Below are 11,863 nucleotides of genomic sequence, written 5' to 3' on the forward strand. Positions count from 1 at the left end.
AGCAGGCTAATTTTTAAGTTGATTATTTTGTATGACCTATAAATAATGTTATAAATTTGGGCAGGAAAAAGTTTCCCCACTCTTGTTTTAAATATATTCTTTGTGATGAAGATAGCTAAATTTTTTTTGTGAGCAAAAACAAAGTTTGTCTTATAATAGAGGAGCTTTTCCTATTTCACCTTGTTTTGAGGTAGACAGATGAAACAGACTATTCTGTAAAGATGTACCACCTCAGTGGTCCTGTGGAGCAGTTCTACTCTGTCCTGTAGGATAACTGTGAGTCAGAATCAACTCAACAGCTACAGGCTTGGTTGTGTTTTACATATGTACATATACATTACGTTTGGTCCTGTCTCTGACATCCTTGTAATTTTATTTTATTTTTTTTAACATTTTAATATTTTCTTGCTGTTTCCTTACTTTTTATTTATGTAATTTTGCTTGCATTTTTTCTACTGATTTAGAAAGTATATGTCCTAGCCCCACTTCCTATCTATCAGTTTACCTTAATGTGCTGGCTTCTATGATGCTGGAAAACTAGACAACTGGTCTTTCAAATATGAACAGAATCACCCATGAGAAATTTCATCGGAGCTTCCAGACTAACACAGAGCAGGAAGGAAATTTTTATAATGTGCTTCCAAAGAAATCAGCCAATGAAAATCATATGGATACTATAAGAACATTGTCTGATATAGTGCCAGGAGATAAGATTTTCTAGTTGAAGGCATTCAAAATTCTGTTGGAGAGAAACTGCCTCTTCAAAGTGGAGTCAAGACCAATGGCATAGATGGAATAAAGTTCTAGGAATCTTCATTTGGTATGACTTCATTTGAGTCATATGGTATGACTCAAAATGAGAAGTAATAGCTGCATATACCTCTGAGTAGTTGGGATATGGGATTTATACCTTATGAATTAAGGGAACATGGATGTCATCAAAAATGAACTGGAGTACTTGAAGATCAATATTCTAGGCACTAACAAACAGAAAGTTCTGGTATTCACCTCTTTGAATCTGACAAACACTAAGGTCAGTAACAAAAGGTTGAAGATTAACAGCATTGCATTCATCCCTAAAATAATCTATCTTGATGTGCAGCACTGTCTATTAATATCCATATGTGCACAAGAAGACCAGTAAAAACAACTACAATTCAAATTTATGCAACAACCATGAGTGCCCAAGATGAAAAAATAAAGGATTTTTACAATCTGCTACAATATGAAATTAATTGAACACACAATCAAGATGCAGTGATAAGAACTGGTGAATGGAATACAAAAGTTGGACACATAAAGAAGACCAGTAGCTAAGAAAAGAGGCCTTGGTGATAGAAATGATGACCATACACATGGAACTCACTATACACAGTAATAAAACAGATAACATCTCTGGGAAAGACAATTGTATTGTTGTTAAGAGCCATCGAGTTGGTTCTGATTCATAGTGACCCTATACTAGGTGTCCAAGGAGCAGCTGGTGAGCCTGAACCACGGAACTTGCAATTCTAACTTTGCAGTCCAGCGCATTAACCCGCGGTGCCACAGCAAGACAATAGAGAAGCTCAATATCATCAGTCAAGACTCAGCCAGTGATCAAATACAGAACATACCATCAATTGCTCATGTATAAATTCAAGCATGAAAAAAATCCAAACAAGTCCCCAAGATCCAAAATGTGATCCTGAATACATCCCACAAGAATTTAAAGACCAAATTTGGTGCACTAAATACTAATTATCAAAGATCAGAATAGCTGTGGGAAAACATGAAAGACAGCATACATGAAAACAGTATTGTTGTTGTTGTTGTTAATTGACATGGAGTTGATTCCAACTCATCATAAGCCTGAATAGGGTTTCTGAGAAGCAGCTAGTGTGTTTGGAGTTCCAGCCTTGCAGTTAGCAGTCCAATGCTTATCCTACAGCACCACACCAAGGAGTGAGAGGTAATTAGAAAGACAGGAAAGAAGAAAAATACCAAAACTGATGTCAGAAAACACTCAAACTTGTCCTCAGGCTCAAAATATCTAATTGAATACAAGAAATGATAAAGTAAACAAACTATTTCAAAGGGTGGCTGGAGAAGACAAGGCAAGCATTATGATAAAATGTACAAAGACCTGCTGTTAGAAAACCAATCAAAGAAGAACAACCCAGGCATTTCTCAAGCTCAGGCCTTAAATTGTATTAGTGAATGATTCTATGAGCAATAACCTGAATGACACAGAAGCATCAAAAGCAAATGGAATATAAAGTTACTGTACCAAAAAGAGTTGGTTGACATTCAGCCATTTTAGGAGATAACAGAATCAACTGCAGATAACCGCAGATACTGAAGAAAAAATTCAAGCAGAATTGAAGGCATGAAATGAAAAACGAATCTTCAGAAACTGATGGAATGCTAATTGAGATGTTCCAACAAAGAGATGCAGTGCTAGAAGCACTTTCTTCTCCATGTCAAGAAATTTAAAAGACAGCTCCCTGGCCAACCAACTGGAAAAGATCCATATTCTTACCCATTTCAAAGACATATAACACAGAAATTATTAAACAGTATCATTAATGTCACATACTAGCAATACTCTACAGAAAATAATTTTTAAATAACTGCAGCCATACATTGGAAAGGAACTGCTGAAATTCAGAAAAATATGTGGAACAAGGAACATTATGCTGATGTCAGATGGATGTTGGTTGAAAGCTGAGAATGCCAGAAAGATGTTTACCTGTATCTTAATCAACTACATTGAAAGCATTCAACTGCGTGGATCCTAAATTATAGATAACATTACAAAATACCAGATTTCCCAAACACTCAGTTGTGTTCATTCAGAATCTATACACGAATCAAGATGCAGCCATCCAAACAGAAAAAGGAATATTGCATGGTTTGAAACTAGAAAAGGCATGTGGGACGATGGTATCGCTTTGTCTTTCTTATTCAGTCTGCATGCTAAACAATCAGAGAAATCAAGCTACACCAAGAAGATGAGGAAGACTCATTAACAATTATGGCATGCAAACGACACAACCTTGAAAATGAAGATGATTTGAAACATTTACTGATGAATGTGAAAGCCTGGATTACACCTGAAAGATGAAAAATCAAAACTCACAACTGGACCAATTAACAATATCAAGATAAATGGAGAGGAAATTGAAGTCATACCAGTGACATTCTCCTTGGATCAACAAGCAATACCCATGGAAGCACATGGAAGCAGCCATCAATAAATAAACAACTTATTGCATTGAACACATCTGCTGAAAAAGACCATTTTAAAGTTCTAAAGAGCAAAGATGTGACTGATCCACATCTTAGTTTTTCAATCACCTCGTATGCATGTGTAAGTTGCAGGGTGAAAAAGGATCACAAGAAATTGATGTGTTTGGCTAGCAGTATTACTGAAAAGTACTACCTATAAAATGAACTACCAGAAGAATGACCAAATAAGTCTTAAAAGAAATACAAGAATGTTCTTTAGAAACTAGTATGAAAAACGTGGGCTCAACTACTTTGGAACTATCATTAGGAAAGGTCAATCACTAGGAAAAATCATCATGTTCAATTAGGTATGGGGTCAATAAAAATGAAGGAAACCATAAGCACTGGACTGCTAACCAACCACATGTTGGCAGTTCAAACCTACCAGTTGCTCTACAAGAGAAAGAAAAAGCTTTCTGCTACCATAAAGATTTACAGTATCAAAAGCCCCATATAGGGTTGCTATAAGTCAAAATCAACTTGGTGACAGTGAGTTTGGAATTCAAGTTTCAATGAGATGGAATAATTCACTAGCCACAACAGTGGACTCAATGAAGATAGTACAAAATAAGACAATTTTTATTTTGTTACATATAATTTCTGGAGTCCTGGTGTGGTGCTGTCGGTTAATGCACTGGGCTGGACTGCAAAGTCAGTTTGAACCACAGGATAGCTATGGGTCAGAATCAACTTGTTGGCACTTAATTTAACATAACAGCATATTTAAGTTCACCATGATTTGGCATCGACTTGACAGCAACAAACCACAACAAAATATCATTTAATTCTAACACTGTATTTGAATAGTGTTTATTTTAAAGGCTTTTGTTTTATTTTAATTCCTTGTGTAAATTTATTTTTTTATTTTTAGTCATGGGTAAAATTATTCCATTGCTCTCTTCCATAGTTCTGATTTTTCTGTTATAAAACGTAGACAATCCTTTTCTTTAGCCACAGCCTTCACCCACACTCTCTACCCATGCTCAATTGCTTAGCACTTGCTGACAGTAGCTTAAATAGTCTTCAGTGGGTCACAATGTTAAAAAGAATCACTAACTGAAAAGTTGTGTTCTTCACTTTTTTACCAGAAAGGAAAAATACAGAATAATGGTCATTTTTGAAAACCAATATACTTGCTAAATACTTCTCCCTCTTTAAAAGTCATTAGTAAGTGTCCCAGTTCATTATGGATACCTTTAATAAGAAAGTTACTAATAATATTTTCCCAGCAACATTTCATATCCTTTCCCACCACATTTTAGCAGTTTCTACCTATTGTTGTTAAGTGCTGTAGAGTCAGTTTTAATTCATAGTGCCCCTGTATAGGGTTTCTGAGGACTGACCGGTGATTTTGAGCTACCAACCTTGTAGTTCAAACTGACCTTGAAGTTCAGTAGCTATCCTACAGAACCACACCAGGACTCTGATTTATACCTACAAACTATATATACATATATATAACAAGTTTTAAAATAATTACATAGGATAGACAGTGATTTTAGTAGCTCATAGACTTACATCTAAGGTGCAGCTACTGGCCCCTCCTTGTCAAGAGGAAAGAAGTATGATGAAAATTGATGACACTTAGAAATAATTAGTCCACGGGACTAACAAACCACAGGAACACCAGATTCAATTACCCTGTGAACAGATGAACTACATGGTACCCAGTTATGACTATCAACTGCTCTGAAAGGGATTACATTAGAAAGTCCTAGATAGAGTGGGAGACAATATAGAACAAACTGCAAATCATTAAAAGAAAGAAACAAATACTGGTTATAAATAGACTAATGGAACCCAAGACAATAGACCTCAGGTCTTGAACTGAACTCACTACTGTGTCTAAATTTTCAATCACGCAATGTTATTGCTGTTAGGTGACTCTGAATTAGCACTGATTAATAGCAACCCTACACACAACAGAACAAAACATTGTCAAGTCCCATGCCAACCTCACAATTATTGCTAAGCCTGAGTCCATTGCGGCCACTGCTGTGCCAATCCATCTCATTGGGGGTCATCCTTTTCTTTCTCTGACCCTCCACTTTACCAAATGATATATTTCTCCAGTGACTGATTCCTCCTGATAATATGTCCAAAGTATGAAGGAAAAGTATGGCCATCCTAGCCTCCAAGTAGCATTCTAGCCCTATTTCTTCCAACACAGATTGTTTTGTTCTTTTTGCAGTCATGGTGGTCTTAATATACTTCTCCAACACCATAACACAAATGCATCAATTCTTCTACCGTCTTCTTTTTCACTGCCCAGCTTTCAAATGTATATGAAGCTACCAGAAAACACCATGCCTTGGGTCAGGCACACCTTAGTCCTCAAACTTCTTTGCCTTTCAACACTTTACCAAGGTCTTATGCAGCAGATATACCTAATGCAATACATCCTTTGATTTCTTGACTGCTGCTTCCATGAGTGTTGATGGTTGATCTGACCATAATGAAGCTTTTGACAACTTCAATCTTTTCTCCATTTATATGGATGTTGCTTATTGATCCAATGGATGAAGATTTTTGTCTTCTTTACATTGAGATGCAATCTATATCAAAGGCTGTGGTCTTTGATCTTCATCAGTATTTTAAATCCATTTTGTTTTCAGCAAGAAAGGTTGTGTCATCTGCAAAACACCAGTTATTAATAAGTGTTTCTCCAATCTGGATATTCATAATTATCATCATGTTTTTCATCACATAATCCAGCTTCTTGGATGATTTGCTCAACATACAGATTGAATAAGTATAGTTAAAGAATACAACCCTGGCACACACCTTTCTTAATTTTAAACCATTTAATGTTCCCTTGTTCAGTTCAAACAACTGCTTCTTGGTCTATGTACAGGTTCCTCATGAGCACAATTAAGTGCTTTTGAATACTCATTCCCTGCAATATTGTCCACAGCTTGTCATGATCCACACAATCAAAAGTCTTTGCTTAGTCAATAAAGCACAGTCAACATCTTTCTGGTACTCTCTGCTTTCAGCCAAGATCCATCTGAAGTCAGCAATGATATCCCTTTTTCTACATTATCTACTGAATTCAACTTCAACCTCTGAAATTTCTCTGTCAGTGTACGATTTTAGTCATTTTTAAATTGTTTTTAGCAAGATTTTACTTGCATTCTATGTTAATGATATTGTCCAATGATTTCTGCATTCTATTAGGTCACCTCTCTTTGGAATGGGCACAAATATGGATCTCTTCCAGTCAGTTGGCCAGGTAGTTGTCTTCCAAATTTCTTGGCGTAGATGAGTGTGTGACTGCAGTAACACACCAGGGCTGTATTCTTTCACCATACTTATTCAATGTGAATGCAGAACAAATTATCTGAGAAATTGGATTACATGAAGAATATGGCATTGGGAATTGAGGAAGACTAATTAACAGCCTGCAATATACAGATGATACAACCTTGCTTTCTGGAAGCAAAGAGGAATTAAAATATTTTCTGGTGAGTATCAAACACTATGGACTTCACATCAATGTAAAGAAAATAAAAATCTTCACAACTGGACCAATAAATAACGTCATGATAGAGACAAGTTTGAGGTTGTCAAAGACTTCATTTTCCTTGGATCCACAATCAACAGTCATGGAAGTAGCAATAAAGGAATCTGCTGCGCAACAGTTCTTTAAAGTATTCAAGAGCAAAGATTTCAGTTTGAGGACTAAATTCTGCCTGACCCAAGCCAGGGTATTTTTAATAACCTCATATGCATGTGAAAGTTGGACAATGAATAAGGAAGACCAGACAAGAATTGATGCATTTGTATTATGGTATTGGAGAAGAATATTAAAAGTATGTTGAATTGTCAAAAGAACAAACAAATATGTGCTGAAAGAAGTACAGCCAGAATGCTCCTTAGTAGCCAGGATGGAATGACTTTTTTTCTCTTAAACTTCAGACATGTTATTAGGAGGGAACAGACCCTAGATAAGGAGGACATCATTCTTGGTAAAGTGCTGGGTCACTAAAAGAGAAGGAAACCCCTGATCAGATGGATTGGCACAATGGCAGCAGCAATGTGATTAACAACAATTGTGAGGATGGCGCAAAGCACAACCTTGAGTGTATTACACATGAATTAAGTGACCATTTTAAGAATAGACTTGACTCATTAACTACCAATGACTGAAGATCAAACTAGTTATGGGATGGCTTTGAGAATATCATCCATGAAGAAACCAAAGTGTCATTAAAAACTTAAAAAAGAAAGAAAAGATCAAAATGTTTTTCTGAAGAGATTGAAACTTGCTCTTGAATGAAGAGTAGTTAAAGCGAATGGAAGAAATGAAGTAAAAGAGCTCAATAGTTGCAACAGATTGCTTTAGAAGACAAATTAAAGTATCATAATCAAATGTGTAAAAACTTGGAGTTAGAAATCAAAAAGAGAAGAACATTGCAGACATTTCTCAAGTTGAAAGAACTTTAGAAAAAATCCATGTCTCAAGTTGCAACATTGATTTAATTATATGAGCAAAATGAGATGGAAATTAATAGAAGAAATGAGGAAGTAAAAGGGCTGAACAGAAATTTCAAAGGGTAGATCCAGAAAGCAAAGTCAAGCTTTATAATGAAATGTGAAAGGTCTGTAGCTAGAAAAAGAAAAGGGAAAAACACGCTCAGCATTTCTCAAGCTGAAAGAAGTGGAAAAAAAAAAAAAAAAAAATTAAGTCTCCACTTGCAATACTGAAGGATTCCACAGGCAAAATATTAAATGATACAAAAGCATCAAAAGAAAATGGAAGGAATATACAGAATCACTGTGCAAAAGAAATAGTCAAAGTTTAAGTAACGTATGCTCTAGAACCAATGGTAATAAGATAAGAAGGCCAGGGTGCACTGAGGCCTTGATGGAGAGCAAGTCTTCAGGAACTGACAGAATACAAATTGGAATCTTGCAACAAACAGATACAACATTGGAGGTGCTCATTCATCTATGCCAAGAAATTTGGAAGTCAGCTACCTGGTCAGCCAATTAGAGGAGATCCATATTTGTATCCATCCCAACAAGAAATGACTCAACAGGATGTGGAAATCATTACTATCACATGCAAGTAAAATTACACTGAAGATAATTCAAAAACAGTAGCAATAGTACAATGACAGAGAACTGCCAGAAATTCAAGCCAAATAACAAGAGGACTTGGCAGGATGGATGTCAATGCTAATGTCAGACGGATCTTAGCTAAAAGCATAGAACACCAAAAAAATGTTAACTTGTACTTTATTGACTATGAAAAGGCTTTTCACTGGATGAATCATGACAAACTATGGATACCATTGCAAAGACTGAGTATTCCAGAACACTTTATTGTGCTCATGAGGAACCTGTAGTCAGACCAAAAAGCAGTTGATAGAACAGAACAAGGGGATACTAAACGGTTTAAAATCAGGAAAGGTGTGTTGCAGGGTTGTATGCTTTCACAATACTTATTCAATCTATGATGAGCAAATTATCCAAAAAACTGGATTATATGAAAAAAGCATGGAACCAGGATTAGAGGAAGACTCATTAACAGTCTGTGATATACAGATGATACAACCTTACTTGCTGGAAGCAAAAAGAACTTAAAACACGTATTGATGAAGATCAAAGACTACAGTATTGAGTATGGATTACACCTCAATGTAAAGGAAACTAAGATCCTCACAAATGGAACAACAAATAACATCATGATAAATTCAGAAAAGATTAAAATTGTCAAAGATTTAATTTAGCTTGGATGAACCATTAACACTCAAGGAAGAAGCAGTCAAAAAAATCAAACAATATATTACATTAGACAAATCAGTTGCAAAAGACTTCTTTAAAGTTTTCAAGAACAAGGATATCAATTTGAGGATTAAAATGCATCTTTTCCAAGTCATGATACTTTCAATTGCTTCAGTGAATGTGAAACTTGGACAGTGAATAAGGAAGACCATAGAAGAATAGGTACATTGGAATTATGGTGTTGGAGAAGAATATTTAAAGCATCATGGACTGCCAGAAGAATAAACAAATATATGTTTGTTGAAGTATACTGTGAATGCTACTTAGAATCCAGGATGATCAGAATCCATGTGCCATACCTGAGATATATAACAAGAGGGATCTGGCCCTGGAGAAGGACATTATGCTTGGTAGAGTGGAGGGTCAGGAAAAAAGAGGAAGACCCCCCAACAAGATGTTTTGACACAGTAGCAGCAGCAATGTGCTTAAATGTAATAACAATTTTAAGGATAGTACCTACCTGGGCAGTGTTTCATTCTATTGTGCTCATAGGGTCACTATGAGCTGGAACCAACTCAAAAGCACATAGCAACAAATAGCAACATGGGAAAATATTGAACTATGCAACAGTCATCAAAAGAAGATGGAATGAATACATAGTTACTCTACCATAAAGAATTGGTTGATGTTCAACCAGTTCTAAGATATAGAATATAATCTACAGCCTATGCTACTGAGCAGTGTTGGTATGCCACTGCAGGATAAGCACAAGGTCAGCAGTTCAAACCCACCAACCACTCCTCAGAAACCACATACAGAATCGCTATGAGTGGGAACCAACTTGACAGCACTTAACTACAACAATGCTTCTGAGAGGAGCACAGTGACTCTGCAGGATAAGCACTAGACTTCGAACTGCAACCATTGTTCTAGTCCACTAGCCACTCCACGGGAGAAAGATGAGGCTTTTAGTTCCACAAAGATTTATAGCCTTGATCTGGAGAAGTTACCCACAACTTCTTTGTCTGGTTTGCAGAGGACCACCATGTATGACAAGGACCGGCATCCCTCCTGGTCCTTTTCTGAGCCCATAACTGGCGTGTAGCTCCTTCCCCAGCTTCCCCATGCCAGACATTTCTAATGGATGTCACCATGACCCCTGTAGTAGGTATGGCTAATCGATCACACACGTCTTTGTAATGAAAACCAGACTTGTCCCTCAACCATGAATCTAAACAGTTCTGGTAGTTATTCAGAGTTGGCACATGACCTGGAACCTGTTTAGATGACAGGCCCAGGGCTGAACCCCAGCAGATAGGCATGTGCATAGTCAAATGGTAACACCCCACTACTGGTGCTGGAGAGCCTGGGTCTCGGGATCTGCACACTTGGGGAAAGTCTCTGCTGACACAACTTCCAAAAGTATACCAAAGCCAGAAGACAAAAGCAAAGATTGGACATGAAGCTGTTACATGTGAACTGTAGAATATAGAAAGCAACTACCAGTTATTAAATATGAGTCCGTGTGTCTTAATTAAAAGCTGTTTGATTTCTATTTAGGGTAAAAAGATTTATAGCCATGGAAACCCTACACAGGTTACTATGAGTCGGGACAGGATAACTCTTAACAACAACAATGTTACCCACAGAAGAAGCCCAAGATTCACTGAAGACACTGCTGAAAAACAAGTCTCCAAGATTAAACAGATTCAAATGGAGATATTTCAACAAACAAATGCAACACTAGAAGCAATCACTCATCTCTGCCAAGAATTTGTAATACAATTACCTGGTTAACCAACTAGAAGAGATCTATATTTGTACCCATTCTAAAGAATGGTTCCCTAACAGAATGCGGATATTATCAAATATCATTAATATCATACACAAGTAAAAGTTTGCTGAAAATAATTTGAAAACTGTTGTATAAGTACATTGATAAGGAACTGCCAGAAATTCAAAATGGATTAAAGAGAGGATGTGGCTCGAGGGATGCCCTTGCTGATATCAGATGTGTCTTGGTTGAAAGCAAAGAAATCCAGCAAGATGTTTACTTGTGCTTTCATGACTTTGCAAAAGCATTCGACTGTAATGATCATAATAAACTATGGGTAGCATTGCAAAGAATGGTAATTCCAGAACACTTAATTGTGCTCATGGGAACCTATACATAGACCAAGAAGCTGCCATTCAAACATAACAAAGGGATACCAAATGGTTTAAACTGAGGAAAGGTGTGAGCCAGGGTTGTATCCTTTCAGTAAATCTATTTTACCCACATGGTGTGCAAATGACCTGAGAAACTGGATTATTTTTAAAAAAACACATGACTTCAGGACCAGATAAAACCTCAGCAGCAGCCTACTATATGCAGACGACACAATCTTACTTGCTTAAAATGAAGAGAACTTGAAGTACGTACTAATAAAACTCAAGAATGACAGCCTTCAGTATTGTACTTGAATACCCCTGATGAAGTGGATTGACACAGTGGCAGCAGTAGTGGGCTCAAATGTGACAATAATTGTGAGGATGGCACATGATCAGGCAGTGAGACTTCATCTCAATACTTTGGACATTTTATCACCCTGGAGAAGGACATCCTATTTGGTAAAGCAGAGGAAACCCCTCAATAAGATAGACTCAACAGCAGCTGTAGCAATGAGCTTAGATATGGCAACGGTTGTGAGCATGCACAGAACCAGGCGGCGTTTGGTTCTGTTGGAAATAGCACTGCTGTGAGTCAGAACTGACTCAACAGCACCTATCAGCAACAATTAAAACAGGGGAAACATAAGATTTCTGCATTTAATATAAATTCAGTGCAGTAATACGCTTATTTCTCCAGTTGACACTCTCACCT

At 36.8% G+C, this 11,863-nt stretch overlaps 1 protein-coding gene across 1 annotated transcript in view; it reads left to right on the forward strand.

Moving 5' to 3' along the window:
• LOC102831403 (60S ribosome subunit biogenesis protein NIP7 homolog) overlaps positions 1 to 11,863 on the forward strand; it is a 166,886-nt gene that overhangs the window by 154,349 nt on the left and 674 nt on the right. The gene's annotated exons all lie outside the window — the stretch shown is intronic.

Source organism: Chrysochloris asiatica, unplaced genomic scaffold (genome assembly GCF_000296735.1).
Source record: "Chrysochloris asiatica unplaced genomic scaffold, ChrAsi1.0 scaffold00151, whole genome shotgun sequence".
Taxonomy (NCBI): domain Eukaryota; kingdom Metazoa; phylum Chordata; class Mammalia; order Afrosoricida; family Chrysochloridae; genus Chrysochloris; species Chrysochloris asiatica.